The 19,403-nt window shown below is 35.0% G+C and overlaps 2 long non-coding RNA genes across 2 annotated transcripts in view; one reads left to right on the top strand and one right to left on the bottom strand.

The window, feature by feature from the left end:
* Window positions 1–9,928, top strand: part of LOC143253573 (uncharacterized) — a 67,623-nt gene extending 57,695 nt beyond the window's left edge. The window contains exon 3 of the long non-coding RNA XR_013029709.1: window positions 9,332–9,928. This is a non-coding gene — a long non-coding RNA (uncharacterized LOC143253573). The remainder of the gene's footprint in view (window positions 1–9,331) is intronic.
* The window catches only part of LOC143253568 (uncharacterized), a 46,323-nt gene that overhangs the window by 22,361 nt on the left and 4,559 nt on the right, over window positions 1–19,403 (bottom strand). The window contains exon 2 of the long non-coding RNA XR_013029701.1: window positions 17,963–18,194. This is a non-coding gene — a long non-coding RNA (uncharacterized LOC143253568). The remainder of the gene's footprint in view (window positions 1–17,962; window positions 18,195–19,403) is intronic.

A 19,403-nucleotide genomic window follows, 5' to 3' on the forward strand; every position in this document is an offset into this window, starting at 1 on the left:
ATTAACTAGTTTGGTTGTAGCTTTCCCTCTGTAAGTTATACTTTCTTGTCCGATGTGTTCTGGTCGTTTGTGTATCTCCTTCATTATTATCCTCACACAATAGCAGTTCTCTGCAAATTCACAATCTAGGACTTAATATCAGAAAATTGAGCACGTTTTCTGTAACCATAACACCAGTCACGCACAGGACGATACCAAATGTACTCTTTTCAGGCTCATTCATTCCTTTGATAAACAGCAAATTATGACATTTTTTATTGAAGTTTAAATACCACGAACATTACGATTGCTTCACGGTTAACATTTTTTGGTCGTTAATTGTCAGTCACGCTGTTCTCATATTTTAATAACTTTCACAAGACAACTAGTTTTAATTATGGCTTTTTTTTCACACGGTTTAACTTCATTTTAAATACCACCCGTTCGAATTTCGGAGCAAAATAACCAGTTTAATCGAAACTCACGGTTTGTGAGCCCTCCATTTACCGACTTGTTTCGCTACCAGTGGCCCTTCGCTAGTACAGCGGTAAGTCTACGGATTTACAACGCTAAAATCAGGGGTTGGATTCCACTCGATGTCTTCGGTAAATAGCACAATTGGCTTTGCTATAAGAAAACATACATACACGCTACCAGTGACGTTTTGTTTCGTTCCGTTACAACACTAAAGTGGTGAACACACCGAAGATTGTTATAATTAATGGGATTAATTACAACATTGACGGTAGTTTTGCCCACGTAATTTTGAGTGAGTATAATTCCAATGCTATTAGGGACGCTGTGAGTGTAAACTCATTGTGTACAAAAAACGTATCAGCTTAAGTTTGTACACCGAAAAACATTCAAACAATCCTTCCCAATCCCACCGTTTGATTTCAGTAAAATATTTATAAATAAAACTACTCATGAATATTAAAAGCCTCGTCCTATTTCTCGAAGTGTAGCCTTTCTCTTATGGTTTTTAATAAGTTTTATACATTTTTATCTCCTTAACTAGACGTATCTACTTTTTGATCATCACCCAGCATCTACACTTAGAAAAATCGTTTAAAGCAACTATGCACCTCAAGTTTTTGATTTCTGTTTGGATTTACGAAATGATAATTGCAATGAAAAAACAGGTAGCTTTTTCTTATACATTTATGATAATTTATAACTATTGTTCACTCAATCGCAAATTCGTTTCAGTTTCATGTTATTAACACACTGTTTGAAACGAAATTTAGAATTTTAAAGATATTACAAGTTAAGCCGACGACCATCCATACATAGAATATGGCCACATGTTCTTATAGACGGTAACCTCTAAGCCTTTTTGATACCCTCAAATATATTCATCATCTCTGTTTAAAATAGCTAGCTATTTGTGATCATGAGACTAAACGATATAAAAGGTAATAGAGCTGTAAAAAGTTGCTGGATTCATAAGATGTATTGTTACTTAGATCAGTTTTGAAAGTCAACAAAATATGTCGTCGAAAATTAACAGAGCTATGATTGAGACTTCAAGTAAAGTCTGAAACACAATAGAACAAAATATCACAACGGATATTTAAAGATATTGTCTCTAAAACGTCACGATGAAGTTAGAGGTTATCACGTGCTACCTGAAGCCACCACGCCGGCTTGAGCTCTTTTTCCGCTCGCGAATTGTTCAGAAGCTCTCATGACGTTTGGTCGTCGTGACAGTTGAGTGCTTGTTTCTGCACGCGCTCTTTTTACTGCTACGTCTTTGAATAGCGTACTGTGATGGTTTTATCTAACACGTCAACTGATATAATGTCGTTTGCAAGAGGGACTTCTTTACTTACGTTACGAAAATACTGTAAAATAGAAAGTTTTGTAAATTTTAAAACCAATGAATCGTAGGTTATGTAGCGCTTTATACAAAACGTTTGGAGATAACAGAGATCTGAATTAACAGTCCAATCAGCTCTTTCAAGATAATTACACTGCACAACAAAGTTTTTGCTTCTTGAACACTGTTGGGTGTTCCTTATAGGTTTTTGGCTGCTGATCACAAAAATCACATCCAAATTTGCCCATCACGCACCGTTTCATCGAAGTCTTCAGTTTTGCTACAATGGAAAAACGATATCAGGGCAATTGGAATCCGTCAATGCTTACTGACTACTGTTGGACACTGCAATGTGATGCACCGGACATTGAATACAAACGAAAATCAGGAGCAAAGCACTTTTAATTATGTTGAACTTAATAGCGTATTAGAATCAAAAACGCAATTAAATACGTTATTGCCGGTAAACAGTTAACTGTCTGTTTCTTGGAGTTCCTACGTGGTGAAACAAAACCAAAACTATATTTGTGCATACCCACCAGGTACTTGTCACAATCAGCAGAAACTTTTCAGGAAGCAAAAATTTTCAAAAAAATTGTTTAAGAGTCTCCAAAACTTATGTTTGTCATACTTAAGTTTTGGAGACTCTTAAACGGGATAAAAAAAAAAGTTGAAATTTACATAATTTTGAAAATAAAATTTTACACTTTGAGAAAAAAGTTTTATAACAATAACAGCCTTTCATTCGTGCAAAGAAATAGTTCAAGAGACTTACTACAATTGTTTTTGAGTTCATATTGGGTTACGACCGAACTATTAACTGACAGTAAATTTTTTTTTCTGTCTTAAATACGATTGTTTGTTTATTTTTGAATATCGCACAAAGCTACTCGATATGTAAGTAGTGTAAGACTAGAGTAGAGGCAGCTAATCATCACCACCCACCACCAACTCTTGGGCTACTCTTTTACCAACGAATAGTGGGATTGACCGTAACATTATAACACGGCTGAAAGTGCGAGCATATTTGGTGCGACCGGGATTCGAACTCGCGACCCTCGGATTACGAGTTCAACGCCTTAACCCGCCTGGCTATCTTAAATACAAAAGAAAAACTTCGATAATATTATGAACGGACATACTAAAAGTGTATAATACACTGAAAAGATGTAATAATACACTAAACAGATGTAATAAAACTCTGTAAACAACAGTGAACAAATAAGATGGAATTGCCTTTGTAACATCGCATGTGTGTGTTTTTCTTATAGCAAAGCCACATCGGGCTATTTGCCATGATTGTTACAATAAAGAACTTTAGCAAAAGTGCATTGATTACAACTAAATGTTATAAACGTTTGCTACGTTAACATTGACTATTAAATTTACAGTAGGAACAATGACTTTACACGATAATTCTGTTCAAATTGCTATTCAGAGGGACACTTCGTTACCTGATCAAATTTTGAGGCATGTTACCCATTGACCTCTCGGTTTCGCAGCCTAGAATAAAATGTGATAAAATTGAAACAAAATTTATTATGTAATCCCTTTTATAATTTTTTCAGCAGGTAATGTATTATCAAACTTATAGATAAACAGAATATGTTTTTTCTCTGCATTATCCTGCTTTATTTTGTTCAGCTCCCTGTCTTCGAGCGGTATTAAATTATTTTAAGGCAAGGCTTCAATTATCTCATTGTACATTTTTATGTCAATCAAATGTTATTGATATAACACGTTAAAAAATTCAACAAGTTTATTAAACAAATTCTTGGCCTTATATACAGTGGTGTACTTAGATGTTACAATTATATTTATTATCAGTGGTGTATTTAAATGTCACAATTATATTTATTATCAGTGGCGTATTTAAATGTCACAATTATATTTATGATCAGTGGTGTATTTAAATGTCACAATTATATTTATGATCAGTGGTGTATTTAAATGTCACAATTATATTTATTATCAGTGGCGTATTTAAATGTTACAATTATATTTATTATCAGTGGTGTATTTAAATGTTACAATTATATTTATTATCAGTGGTGTATTTAAATGTTACAATTATATTTATGTATTAAAAAAAACAGGGACTAAAATGAATTTGTTTCAGCTTCGGTCATGTTACTGTTAAAACTTCACACATTATAGTACAGGCACACAAGTTGTTTCAAAGGCTTAGGAACGAAGTAATTAAAAAACAAGAACGTTGAGGGGTTTAACGTTATCAAGATGTTAGTTATAATAATTTATCTTCTCCCCCTCGACCCTTTAGCTGATTTAATTTACTTTTGTAAGACGTTTCCTTTCTTCTGACTCCGTGGTTGCTCTTGCTTACTTATAAATATAAAAAAGTACTTATTTCAGATGTGTATGTATGTGCTGTGTATATATACTTAACGAGATGTAGACAAGTAAAGATAAAAAAGAATAAAACGTAAAAACTTCCTCGTCGACTCTCCGCACGATCAGGAAATTACTGTAATTTAGGGAGTAATGGAATATAGTGGTCATTATATATCGTGCAAGAGGGAATGCATGAGACACCATCAGATAAAATTCAGCAACATTGCGTTCATTTTTATACACTCAAATTAATCGAAGGTAGATGTTGTAGTTGTAACTGAGAGTTTCGTCTGAAACTGGAGTTCGTTGTGGCCGTAACATTTGTTATTGTTTTTTGTACACATATTCTAAATAAGATTGTGAATCATTTGCCATAACGATAATTTTCATAGCTTGTGCTGACTTCTGTTTAAAACTAAAGTAGCTATATAGGTCAGAACTAAATAGTAATCTGTAGGTTCATGAAATTAATCATATCAAGACGCAAGGTAGTACCTAGTCAAGGTAGAAACTCACCGCCGAGACTTATACATAGGACTGGACTTGTGGCCAAATCTGGGGTGTTGTCACAACTGAAATGTAACTGTTTCTAAACGATCAAAATATTTTTACGCTGAAAACAGTAGATTCGTATTACTTTTACATTAAGAGAAACAAGAAGTAAAAAATGGTAAATGTTTTTTGTTCTTCCTCTAATTGTTGAAGAGGTAAAACAAAAAGAAAGGATAAAACAAAAAATTCCACCGGTAGATATTTACCTGATCTGGGCTCCCCAATGTCATAGTGATATGCCTCCGGAATTGCAACACTAAAAACCAGGTTTCAATACCCGTGCTGCGCAGAACACAAATAAACCATTGTGTAGCTTTGTGCTTAATTCAAAATAAAAACAAAAATAACACCATCTGATTTGAGGAATATTGCTGGTTTGCCAGCTGTAGAATACGTGTCAGTATATTAGAGACATTTGTTCTTTTATTATAGTTTTAATGGTGAATTGTTCTCAACGGGTTTTGTTTTGAATTTAAACAAAGCCACACCAGAGCTATCTGCGCCTTTCCACAGGTACTCGATTTAAACTGATAACATTAATGCTGTTGCTTGTTCCGGTTAAAGTAAAAAAGGGGAGCAGTTATTAATCAGTTTTTGTTATTTAGCTTCTCCGTTTTTGCATTACATCTTTACAGGGTTTGCGTTCCTATACAAATTGGCCTTTTTTATTCTTATAGCAAGCTTTATATAGCTGACCACTTTGTTCTAATTTTACTGCTTTTTATACAAAAAACGTTTTGATCAGATAAAACACATTCACAAGAAATACTTAACTTCAGGCCCGACATGGCCAGGTGGTTTAGGCAATCGATTCATAATTTGGTGGTCGCGGGTACGAATCCCCGTCACACCAAACATGCTCGCCCTTTCAGCCACGTGGATGTAATAAGTGACGGTGAATCCCACTTTTTGTTGATAAAAGAGTAGCCCAAGAGTTGGCGGTGGGTGGTGATGACTAGCTACCTCCCTTGTAGCCTTACACTGCTAAATTAGGAACGGTTAGTGTAGGTAGCCCTAGTGTAGCTTTGTGCGAAATTCCAAACAACTAAAATACTTAACTTCTTAAAACAATACGCAGGATGTCAAAACGTTATTATGATTAGTATGTATCGAATCTTCTCTTAGGTTCCTTCGTTGTTAATAATAATTTCGGATGTAGTGTCAGTGACATAACACGAGGTTCGACCAGTAGAAAGCATTTAGGTTTGTTCTAAACCCATATAATAAGTTAAGAATGCAAATTAATCTTCGTATGTGTAAAATAAAAATAGTAATATTCAAAAGTATTTTACACCATTATACTAATAATATTAATGAAATTTTAAAGAAGAATTGACTACTTCATCATTATTTATCAATAAAGTGAGTAATTGCACTGTACTAATATAACATTAATCATTATATATGTAGTATCAATAGTTATAAGTACATATCCAACTGATCAGGTAAAGAAGCCATTAGTGTTTTACTGATTTTTCCAGTCACGTACACACAAATACCTGACTTATTTTTGAAGAAAATATGTATAGGTATTAAATTTTTTTTTGGAAACAAGATAGACATTTATCAAAATAAAGATTGGTTTTCTGAAAGTAGAAAAGCTATCGTTCAAAGGATGATTGGTATGTTTATGAAGATGTACAATTGTACGTATCTGAAGGAAGGGTGTTAGGAAAATGAAGTCTACAATAGTGTAAGAAGTAGACCGCCAGTACTTACATGTTCTGTAAGGAGATTTCATTCAATTCTTTCTTTATTATTACTTTCAGTAACAGTATTGTTTATAATCTTTAATAAACCTCTTATTACTCATTTTATTGACGTGTTTTTATTATACAAATTATTTTGCACTGTTAGCTTAGCATATAAAGTTAAAATTTATTCAAATCTTATAGGATGGCCGAATCTCGTGAGATGTTGAGATTACGTCAAAAAATGTCGTTAACTACAAAGCTGTATAACTGATTGTTTGTTTGTTTGTGTTTGAATTTCGCGCAAAGCTACTCGAGGGCTATCTGTGTTAACCGTCCCTAATTTAGCAGTGTAAGACTAAAGGGAAGGCAGCTAGTCATCACCACCCACCGCCAACTCTTGGGCTACTCTTTGACCAACGAATAGTGGAATGGACCGTCACATTATAACGCCCCCCACGGCTGAAAGGGCGAGCATGTTTGGTGCGACAGAGATTCGAACCCGCGACCCTCGGATTACGAGTCGAACGCCTTAACACACTTGGCCATGCCGGGCCACTATACAACTGAAGAAACAATACAATCTAATCATTATAAATAAAATCTTAAAAACAGTACGTATATTCAATTAGATATATTCAGTACAGACTTGTTTATGTGTTTGTATTAAATTAATGCACCGTATTCAAAATAATTACTGAAGAAATTAATAAAATGTAAATATTATCGTGTTGTTCTCTTTATTCTGGCTCCCCCCCCCCCCTGTGGCACAGCAGCATGTCTCCTAGAAACCGGGTTTTGATACCTGTGGTGGGCAGAGCACAAATAGCCCTTTGCGAAGCTTTGTGCTTAATAACAAAGAATAACTCTCTTTTCTGTATGAAAAATAACTACGCTAGAGTACAGTCACGTTCAAAACTATACAGTCACATTTAATAATATACAGTCATATTTAATACTATACAGTAATGGGTGACTGCCATCTAATCAATCAGACAATCCCACTCCACTATAATTCGAATAAAATATAAAGGCGTTTACTATTTCTAACAGTAGTGCTGCGAATATTTTCGTCGTTTCCAAGGTAGCAGTTCCGCATGACAAACGTATAGAAATCAAAATTTTGGCTCGTGAGGGCCACGCCATGCAGTCAAGTAGAGCAAAGGTTCGTGTTTTAGTGGTAGCTGTATGGAAACTCTGAAGATGACCCGTAAAACTAGTAATCCTGTTGATATAGAAAGCCTAAACTCTTGAAAAATAGCACTAAATAGCTTGGAGTATGCTATTTACGTGATATACGACAATAAAATAAAGATCTAGTTACAATTACGGGTATCCATTACCTCCAGAAAAGCAAAATGCCTATTAGCAGAAAGTGATTAGGTTAAAATAGGCACAAGAATTCAAACACTGGAACAAAAATATTGGAGGAAGTTACTCATATAGACCAATCCGAATTCAAGTTATTTGAAAACATTTAATTCGATGGCAAAGAGAAGAACAACATAACAAAAAAGCTACATTGACAGTGAAGAATGATGTGTGAGATGTATCTCAATCAGTGATGTTGGAGATCTGACAGAACTGGTGACTGTTGATAGGTACAAACAAATTCTTATCAGTCATATCATTTCCTCGAGGACAAGACCTGTTTGACAGGGATGCATCTAAGACTGTGTTTGTTTGTTTGTTTTTGAATTTCGCACAAAGCTACTCGAGGGCTATCTGTGCTAGCCGTCCCTAATTTAGCAGTGTAAGACTAGATGGAAGGCTGCTAGTCTTCACCACCCCCCGCCAACTCTTGGGCTACTCTTTTACCAACGAATAGTGGGATTGACCGTCACATTATAACGCCCCCATGGCTGAAAGAGCAAGCATGTTTGGCGCGACGGGGATGTGAACCCCCGATTACGAGACGAACACCTTAACAAACCCGGCCATGCCGGGCCTAAGACTGTGATCTCAAACACGCAGCAAATGTGGTAACGACACCTAAAGAAGAAGAAGAAAAAAGGACAGGCAGAACTTTCGACACCATGTTTGGTTTCATTGGGTTTCAGTATGAGTGTTATTAAAACTATATAAGTTTATATAGAAAGCTTAGTGGCCCAAATGGCAAACAAATAACTTGGCTGAATTGTTTGGTTTGTTCTGAATTTCGCACAAAGCGAGACGAGGGATATTTGCGCTAGCCGTCCCTAATTTAATAGTGTGAGACTAGAGGAAAGGCAGCTAGTTATCACTACCCACCGCCAACTATTGGGCTACTCTTTTACCAACAAGTAGTGAGATTGACTGTCATTATAACGCTCCCACGGCTGAAAGGGCAAGCATGTTTGGTATGACGGGGGATTCGAACCCGCAATCATGGAATTACCAGTCGAGTGCCTTAACCACCTAGCCATGCCGGGCCTGGCTAAATTGTATGGAGAAATAGAGGACATATCGAAAAATGTTTTACAATTCATTGATTCATGAAATCATGGCAACATAGAACCAGGTTTACTGATAACATGTGTTGACTAAACTGTGGTAATTCTTTGTTGAACCATAAATATGTTTAGTGAAAATTATATCCAACACTTTAGCTTATTAAAAATAATAATATAACGTAACTAATGTGAACAAAAGAGCAATGTTTGAAAAGTGAGTCCTTGCTCGAGTATTAACTACATTTATCCACATGAACGAACTAATGAATCTCCACGTAAACGTAAACTATATATATATATGATTTAAAGTACAGTTCATGCAAATCCAAGCTCTTTCTATATTTGTTGTTGTTTTTTTCATTATAGGATTTATCGAAATTTGCCACAAGTACAAAACAGTTAATTGTGCAGTAATTATGTTTTGTCTCAGACGTGACAAAATTATTTTTAAAATTCTGATGTTAAAAATATAAATTATACATTTTGGTTATGTTTTATTCTACTAGCGTCTACTACCAGCTACACGCTACTGCGAGTAAAGGAATTATTCACTTTCAGTCAGCAATCAAGTGCGACTGTCTTCATCACTCCAATGATTCATCGATTTTAGTGTCCAACAAGCTACACTGACTGAGACGTGTACAGTTCAGAAGTCAGATGGATGAACAATGGAAATAAATACGAACCTGAATAGTCTAATTAAGTGTGATGTAATAATTTCAAGACAACACAATGCAGGAGCTTCCTGTCACTTTTATTTTTCACACTTTTTTTTTGCACCGGCACGTGGTGGCGAAGATAACTGATTGTGCAAATTTTAGTTGTTCCTGCAATTATTCAGAGTAATTGTAGTTCCTTTATCGTCTACTGTTGAGGAACGAACTAACGACATCGATTCATCTTTCTATGTAGATCCTCGTTCACCAGAATGTCACTTACAGTTGTATTTATTTATTTATGTAGTCAATCACTTGTTCGTGTTTTTTATTAAATTTACGTCACAAAAGGAATCTCTATTTATTAATGTGTGATTCTTCGACTTTAAAGACCTGTAATTGTGACCTGTTTCACGTTCTACGAATGATTTTAATAAAAGTACTGATTGCTGCTTAGAACCAAGTGTAGTTATTTTGATTTTCATTTAACTCGGAGTTTAAAATCAAAGAACTATGGCTTATTACAGAAAGTGTTGATTATGAAAGTGGGGAAAAAATGACCTACTCTTATCCTAAGTTAATTTAGTTTGAATGTTTATTTGTCAAGGTACTCCTCCCATAATTATGAACTTATCAGGACCGGATTTGTCAGATGGACTCGGGGTGGGCCGGGAGTATCTTTATTTATATGGCATACCCTTCCTTGGAGGGAGGAAGGTAGGGGACTGAAACGCACCCCGCAGGTTACACAAGTATAATAGTGGTTAAGCAGTAGGTTTTTATGGTCACTGGACTCAAACCTGAAATCGGATTTTGTGTTCCTATATCACTCGGGATCTGGGGGACGCCAATTTTGAAACTGTGTTCTTACACGTGCACTTAGTACTTGGAAGGACGACCAGCGGGGAATACCGGGTGATGATGACATTATTTGTATACCTATCACACATGTGTGGAGGGAAGAAGAAGTCAGTTTGCACTTGACCCTCCCAGGCCCATATGGATCTAAGTCCCGATGAAGTAGAAACTACAAGCAAGGGAATTATACCTCTTCTCCTGGTTGCTGCAACAGCCAAATTCCTAGGCCTAAACTACGATTAAGCTAAACTGAATGTAACATGTAAATGATATTTTTGATAGAGCTAATTTCTTATGACGTCTGACTGACAACAACTCAAATCCTATAAACATTGCATACATCCAATGGTAAAGTATGAACAAATGTAACAAAGTTATAATTAAACAAGCTACATATAATCCAGAATTCAATAATCACTAAAGCATACAAATTCCTAGATGCAAAAACACAACTTTCCTATAGAATTATGCAAACATCCTTATGTTGTCAATATCATATCAATAGATTATTTCCATAAAAAAATTAACAAACACATTTCACTAAGTACTCTGAAAAACTATGTCATACATGATGAAGATAGGCCTTCCACCACTAAATCTATTAGATTCGTTATGACCACTTACTACTGGTCAAACAAGTAACTAGATATAGTGTTAATTTTATATTAAAATAAGCTTAGTGTTGTATGTTTTTTTATTATTATTATTAAATTGGTATCTATGAAACTGTTTGTGTGAAAAATATTTTAGGTTGACAAAAAACGAAAAATAGCGAACTAATTGCCGAAAGACTAGGAAATATCTACGTTTTACATTTATGGACGTGGCCTGAAAAGGAGCACTCTCCGGTGTGAATGAACAATTGTATCAAGCATGATGTAATAACGGATATTCTTAGCAACCGGACCGAATTGTATCGAAAAACTCATGTGGGCTTCATCTACGACATTCAAGAATTAAACCAGCAGTCAAGGAGGGTGGTAGATGTCCAAGGTGTATCAGATCCTCCTAGGTCACTTGTCCGAAAGAACACTCAAAGATCAGAAGTCAGAGTATGAACTAGGGAGACTAACCTTGGTGCACGTGCTCAGGTGCGACTGGCGGGTGTTCTAACAGTTTTTTCTGTTGTTACTTTTTTCGGGTACGAACTCCATTTGAAAGAAACAGATTTTACTGTTCTACAGAAACAACTAGGACATCTGTGAATCATGGGAAAGGCTTCGAACCTTGCAGTCGAACGCAAATATTTTTTAATTCCGTCAAAAATTCGAGAAACAACACATAACTTATCTGGAATTTTTATATGTACTTTTCAGTCTATTGTTATAACGTTTTTGAAAACGTTTTTATAGCCGTCCACATCAAGAATCATTGAAATTTTAATTTGTTATGCTTTTAAAACAATTGGTGAACAACGTTAGAAGAACAAGTCCTGTACTGCTGGTGAAGAAAATATTTTAAGATACTTAACTCAGAAGAATCAGTATCTCCAAAGATTCATAAAACGACATTTTAAAGTATACAACTTTGGAACATGTTGAATAAAATGATAATTTTCCAGTCAGTTAATTTTTTTTTTGGAGTGTGAAACGAGTTCATTAGAATATGTCATCCTCTAATGAAAAACAAAACAAAAGATGTTGCTTATATCTAAACAAACCTATATTAGTAGTGATGTTTTCTCTTTTATCCAAACAAGTACTAAGTAATGCATTTTAATAACCACTAATCTTCCCTTCCACCTAAAACTAATATCTCGACGAGTAGATTTTTGACATTTTTGAAGTAAGAAAGCGCGGGGTTATTATAATATATTATTTGTAAGATTAGATAGACCTACGTGGTTAGCGGATTCGTTTTCTTTCTCTACTCAAGGATACTCTAGATATTCGGGCTTAATATGTGACGACTATTGAGTATGCTGATTAAAGGTTACATATTTTCATACATACAAAAATACGTGATATTTATCATTGCATAACTTAAAAGTTACTCTTTGATATGTGTTTCGTAAGGTATTTTCTGTTACCGTTCATGAAAACTTGAACGTAAACTTGAAAAAAAAAGGTCAAAGAGTGACCCCACCTGACGGTCATTCCCTTAACTATGTCCTGCTAGAGAAGAGGGGGGCAGCGTTCCATACAGAGCGCCTTCTATCGAAGCTTGGGTAGGACTGTAAATTAGAATAAATCTGTCGTTTATAAATAAGCTTGCAGCAACTAACGCGAGCTTTATCATTCTACATCGTGAGGTAATTTCTACTATTATTTTTATGATGTAGAAGGGCTGGGTAAAAGGATATTGTGTGACCTCTAACGCCGTTTTAAATGAATCATCGGGTAAAACGCTGAAAGAAAATGATGGCACTAAAAGACTAGACTCGGAAGCGAAAACCCAAGACGTTGTTTCAAACAGACCGTGACAAATTGATCTGTGCCATTACTGGATCACGTGATCAAACGGAAGGATCTTCCAACTGGTGCTCCAAATGTTTAAGTGGATTTTTACAGAGAGCATTGACTTTGTCTTATACATTTTATAATATCTCTGAAAGGAAACAAAAGTATTGTTTGTTCAAATCAAGTTATAACCGTTCGCCATATTTAGCTAAAGTTTAATTATTTATTTCCGCTTTGAGAAAGAAAATAAATATATTTTGTGTTAGTTATATCTTTCTTTAGTAATTTCCCCCAAGTTTTCATTTTAAAGAGATTCCGTTATTATTATTATTGATAATCAAATTATTAAAAAAATTAAAGATATAAAAATAATATAATAAAGGAGACTTTCTGTCTTTTTTTATTCTTTCCCAAATTCGAGGAAAGAATCAAATGTTTTGAGGCCACTGTTTTGTAGTTCTTTTTTTTTGTTTCAGTTATAGTATTATTTAAAGATTTGTACCTTTAGTTTGTTTTAATTACTTATAAGTATGAGTTTAATTTTAGTTATAGTTATTATTAGAGTTAAATATATGTTATTTTCTTATTATTATAGGCTTGGTTTGTTTTGAATTTCGCGCAAAGCTACAAGAGAGCTTTCGGCGGTAGCCGTCCCTAATTTAGCAGTGTAAGACTACATCCCTCTAGTCACACAATATCCTTTTACCCGGCCCTTCCACATCATAGAAATAATAGTAGAAACTACCTCACGATGTAGAATGATAAAGTTCGCGTTAGTTGCTACAAACTTATTTATAAACGACAGATTTATTCTAATTTACAGTCCTACCCAAGTCTCGATAGAGGGCGTTCTGTATAGAACGCTGGTCATCACCATCTGCCGCCAACTCTTGGGCTTCTCTTTTACCAACAAATAGTGGGATTGACCATAACATTATAACACCCCCACAGCTGAGAGGGCGAGTATGATTGGTGTGACAGGGATTCGAACTCGCAACCATAAGACTGCGACTCGAATAACCACCTAGCCATTCTGGGCCCTGCCATAGTTAACCGAATGGCGACGACCTTGACATCTGTCGAGGTAAAATAATTCGGAATCTATGATAATTAACTTCCTCATAACAATCTCCTTAGGGCAACCAGCCACCAAAAATGAATGATAAAAAATTTGCAGTAAACAAAATTCCCGTTTAGTTACATGATTTTTGTATTTTTGATGTTTTCTATATATACATGCAGGAATTGCAGTCAGACCGTTTGCCCCTCAACTCAAGTGAGTATATGCAGATAACTAAGTAATTGTTGTTACCTTAACGTTATCGGTTTTACATGTTTCTTGATTACAATTATACATATTATTAACTGACATGATTTATGGTTGCTTATAAACATTTTCTTTATAGTTGATTGAAGAAATACCGTCCGAGGTATATATTTTACCACCATGCTAGGTTAATGTGAATAAAACCGCTCCTTATTTGTGTTAACATACGAGGGTTAATAAAACAAAAAAATAAACTATTTTAATTAGTTATATGCCTATTTAAAAACACAAAATGTTATTATATATGAGTAAAATGTTCAAGTTTTGAGCTCTTATCATGTAGAGTCTGTTTGAACGGGCCTGACATGGGCAGGTCGTTAGGGCGCTGGAATCGCAGTCCGAAAGTTCGAATCTGCGTCCCACGAAACATGCTCGCTCTCTCAGCTGTGGGGACGTTATAACATTATAGTCAATCCTACTATTCTTTGGTAAAAGAGTAGTCCGTGGGTGATGATAACCATCTGCCCTATCACTAGATTTACGCTGTATTTACCAACAAACACACATACAAGTTTATTAATATATGTATACTGCTACCGTAAGTAAAAATTCATTTCATCATCTACTTTTTTCTCGTTAAGAGACAGTCAGGTATAGCTGAATAAATTATTCGCTTAACATATATGCGCTTGATCCGTCAACTCAAATATTTAACTTACAAAACAATGTTTGAAAAACACATTGTATAAAACTGATATAATCTGTTGTTCTCTTACACCCATACATAAACATCTTATATGTGACGTAGCTTACACAGTTCTACAAAAGCAAATAATTACATTTACTAATTTAATATTTTCTACCAACGGAAAGTATCAATCCAACTGAAACACTGTAACATATTTATTTTAAATATAACACGCAGTTCACATACCTATGTGACCAATGACGTCACCAATAAACGTTTGAGGCTAACACGCTCAGATATCACAAATTCGTTTTTTGTCACAATGAAATTAATTTCATTTCAAAATAGAGGCTTTATTTCAGTAAAAAATAATAATGGTCTCTAAAATCATTCACACTGCTCTTGTCTGAGCGAACAGTGTATTTTACTGTCACCTTTATAACTGTGTGTGTGTGTTTTTCTTATAGCAAAGCCACATTGGGCTATCTGTTGAGCCCACCGAGGGGAATCGAACGCCTGATTTTAGCGTTGTAAATCCGAAGACTTACAGCTGTACCAGCGGGGGACCCCTTAGAACTGACCTACTAACCCAACGTGCAGAGAGTGGTTTTGTTTGCGGTGATAGAACTCGACCATTGAACTTGAAGATCCATAGTCTGATAAGGTAACCATTAGGCCACGCTCGATCCCAGTGTAAAAGAAATAATCGATAAAATATGATTCGACTCAGAAAACTAAGAGTCACGTAAAATTGTTAAATTAATACAGTTTATAATAAGTAATCTTTGTAAAGTGGCTGAATTGTTGTTAAGCGCAAAGCTACATAACAAAGTAGAGTGTGTCCACTCCTGAGACTGAACCCTTAATTTTAGCGTTATAAACCTTTAAACGATACTTCTGTTCAAGTCGAGGAGTTTTTATAATCTCAGTCAAATTACAGTTGTAGTGTATGTAGCAACTAGTAATTCTCAGTGTATAGTATTTCATTTGTTTTTGTGTAAACAAAGACACGTGCCTAACGTTGAGCAACTTTCAAAAATCACTAATTTCTCAATGATCTGCCACATCGATAGCAATGAATCTGATCGTATGACATTTGTAACCAGTGCTAAAGAGTCATACTTCATTACTGTTTTCAGATTATGTCAAAACTAGTGTGTCGACAAAAGTTTTCACTTTTATTTATACGCATTGTTGAACCCATGTAATCTTCCTAGCCTTTCCATACTACACCCTTCGTTTGAGGGTATTGTTATGGCTTCTTTGATCAAGCTTTTCATGTTTTATGTCTTAGTGCCACCTAGTGGGTTAAACAGTTGAAAGTTCAAATATTCTTATTTATGTAACATTTTAACAAGATAACGTTTTAAATACGTATTATTCCCGTATTTTCGAAGAAAATTTATCTAGTTTTAAATCTTACGCACGGTTACTGGAAACACCATATCTAACGTAGCATGTCAACAGACATAAAGAATAATACATATTCTATATTAGTGGCAAAGTTACATGGAATATTCTACAGGTGCAACAGTCACTATATTTATCTATATTACTCACACTACAGTTATTTCTAGTTCTAATGATGTTACGAAATACATAACTATACTGTACATTACGAGGGATATAATAGTTTAATAGAGCGTTTATGCAAGTTTGAATGGCACACATAGTATGGCGTATATTTGTGTTAATAACACTATTTTACTGGCATGCATTAGAGATCTGGATACCACCCCTCTGAAAACAACATTGTTAAAAAAAAAAGGCAAAACTGTAGAACACGTTACAAGAGTCATTACAGAGTTGAAATATTTACTCAATGCGAATAATAAATCAATTATTTTGTCCATATATATTTATGAGGGTCGTTGTTACAGATGTTAATTATTTGTATACATGTTAAAGATTTCTTCATTCATCATTGTTTATACACATAAATCAATTTAAGCTACTAAATAGTGAAGTAAAACGGACTTCAAACTTCATAGATATTATATATATATATATATATACTATTCATTCACATAGGACATGATATTCATGCTAGTTACCCACACATTCATCAGAGAGCCCGACATGGCCAGGTGGGTTAAGGCGTTCGACTCGTAATCTGAGGGTCGCGGGTTCAAATGCCGGTCGCACCAAACGTGCTCGCCCTTTCAGCCGTGGGGGCTTTATAATGTGACGGGGTAAAAGTGTAACCCAAGAGTTGACGGTGGGTAGTGATGACTAACTTCCCTTCCCTCTAGTCTTACACTGCTAAATTAGGGACGGCTAGCACAGATAGCCCTCGAGTAGCTTTGTGCGAAATTCAAAATACAAAAAACAAACATTCATCAGAGATTCCACACTGACACACTTTTCATACTATAAAAAATAAGTACTCGTAATCTGAGGGTCGTGAGTGCGAATTCCCGTTACACCAAACATACTTGCCCTTTCAGCCGTAAGGACGTTATAATGTGACGGTCACTCCCACTTTTCTTTGGTAAAAGAGTAGCTCACGAGTTGGTGGTGGGTGGTGATAACTAGCTCCTTTCCCTCTAGTCTTTCACTGCAAAATTAGGGATGGCTAGTGCAGATAGCCTTCGTGTAAATTTACGCGAAATTCAAAACAAACCAAACTTTTAATAAAGGTTCGATACTTGACGATTTTTTTTAAAAAACAAATTTAAAATATGTACCCATATTTACTCAGTAAACAAGAAATCTAACGTAATAATAAATTAAAAATACTGTTACATATACAAACGCTGAGTGACTTCAACTTAAATCACAGAGTTTGGTTTGTTTTGAAACGGCAGATAGCCGTCCCTGATTTAACAGTGTAAGACTAGAAAGAGAAAGAAGGCAACTAGTCATCACCACCCACTCTTGTGCTACTCATTTATCAACTAATTATAACGCTTCCACGGTTGAAAGGGCGAACGTGTTTGGTGTGATGGGGATTAGAACCCGCGATCTTTAAGTTACTGTCGAGTGCCTTAACTACCTGGCCATGCCACGTCACACCGAATAGACCACTAAAATATTAAGTTGATTATACTCGATTCCTGAATATATCTGTTTTAACTCACTTTACTATCACGAATTGTTTAAAGGTGAATGAAAAAAATATAATCAAGATCTATGTGTAAAACTAATATAAAGGATATAATCAAGATCTATGTGTAAAACTAATATAAAGGATATAATCAAGATCTATGTGTAAAACTAATATAAAGGATATAATCAAGATCTATGTGTAAAACTAATATAAAGGATACCAAAATCCTTATGAGGTTTCCTTCTCGAATAAAGACATTTGATTTTGTCCTTGAGGAAATAACTTGTTTTGGATGCAGCTTCAATTTTGAGAAAAACAGGAAGTATATTAGCTGGAAACGGCATGCTCTCACTTGTTAGCAGTGACGGAATACTGCTTACACAGTGCAGTTTACTGTTGATAAAATCTATTCCTGGATTTGTAAGGCAAAGAAAACCCTTTTGAAGTGGTACCTAAACACATAAAGAGATGAGGAGATGTAAAACACGTACTTAAATGAAGAGAGAAAAATATGACTGTTGAAGTGGTGTACAGTTAATTGATTGACTGAAAAAATTGATTGAAATCTGATATCTGATTTAAAATGCTAGAAAGTAATTCAAACAGCTCTAGAGTGAACATCAAACAGTGTGAACAAGAAGAGTGGGTAGATTAATCTTTGAGGTAATCGTTTAAAATTTGAAAGAATGTTTCAGAACTCCTGGTGACCTATCGTGTTGATATTTATGTTTATTTAATGGAGTAAAACATTAAGGAAAAGTACTACAGTTTTTAATCATGTATATTAGGAGTTGTAAATCTCTAGATTTATGACTGAATGTTATAGTATTTACTAAATTAGATTTGTATATTTTCTCATCTTTCAAATTTTTACACTAAAATTATCTTTCTTTCTATACTCTCTCAGGCTACAAGATAAATACAACAACGTGAGATCTCTCCAACTTCAAACACACACGTGTATAAGCAGGACTTGTTTTATACAACGGAAAGCTACGTTTTCAAGATTAAATCAGGCTTATAGACATCTGTTAACCTTGCATGATTTACTTATCTACTACTATTTACATTAATGATGTTACCTCTCTTTGACCTTTTGACGTTTGTAACCGCGCTTTGTTTTACAAACAACGCTGATCTTATCTTTCTCTGTGTTTGTCTTATCAGTAGTTTGCACGTGAGTACCAAGCGAATGTTTGTTGAACATACGTTTATTGACGTCATTAAAGAATTGCATATTAGTTACGAGGGTTTGAGGAAAGCATGCTATACCATCAAATCCTTAATCATAAAAAGGAAACACGAGTCTGTTATGCTCATTGGTGAAATAGAGAACAACGAAAGAGAACGTGAATCTGATATACGTTTATTATCAGTTAACTAAGGAAAGCTAAAGAGGAGTTAAAACAAGTAATAAATCTCATCACATTTATTTTTAAAACATTGGTTTGATTTCTGTGCATAGTTACGCGAGCCGTCCCTAATTTAGCAGTGTAATATTAGATGGAAAGCAGATTGTCACCACCACCCACCGCCAACTCTTGGGCTACTCTTTTACCAATAAATAGTGGGATTGAGCGTCACATTGTAACGTCCCACGGCTGAAAGGGCGAACATGTTTGGTGTGACCGGGATTCAAACCCGCGACCCTCGGAGTAGAA

This window comes from Tachypleus tridentatus, chromosome 1 (assembly GCF_004210375.1).
Source record: "Tachypleus tridentatus isolate NWPU-2018 chromosome 1, ASM421037v1, whole genome shotgun sequence".
NCBI lineage: Eukaryota > Metazoa > Arthropoda > Merostomata > Xiphosura > Limulidae > Tachypleus > Tachypleus tridentatus.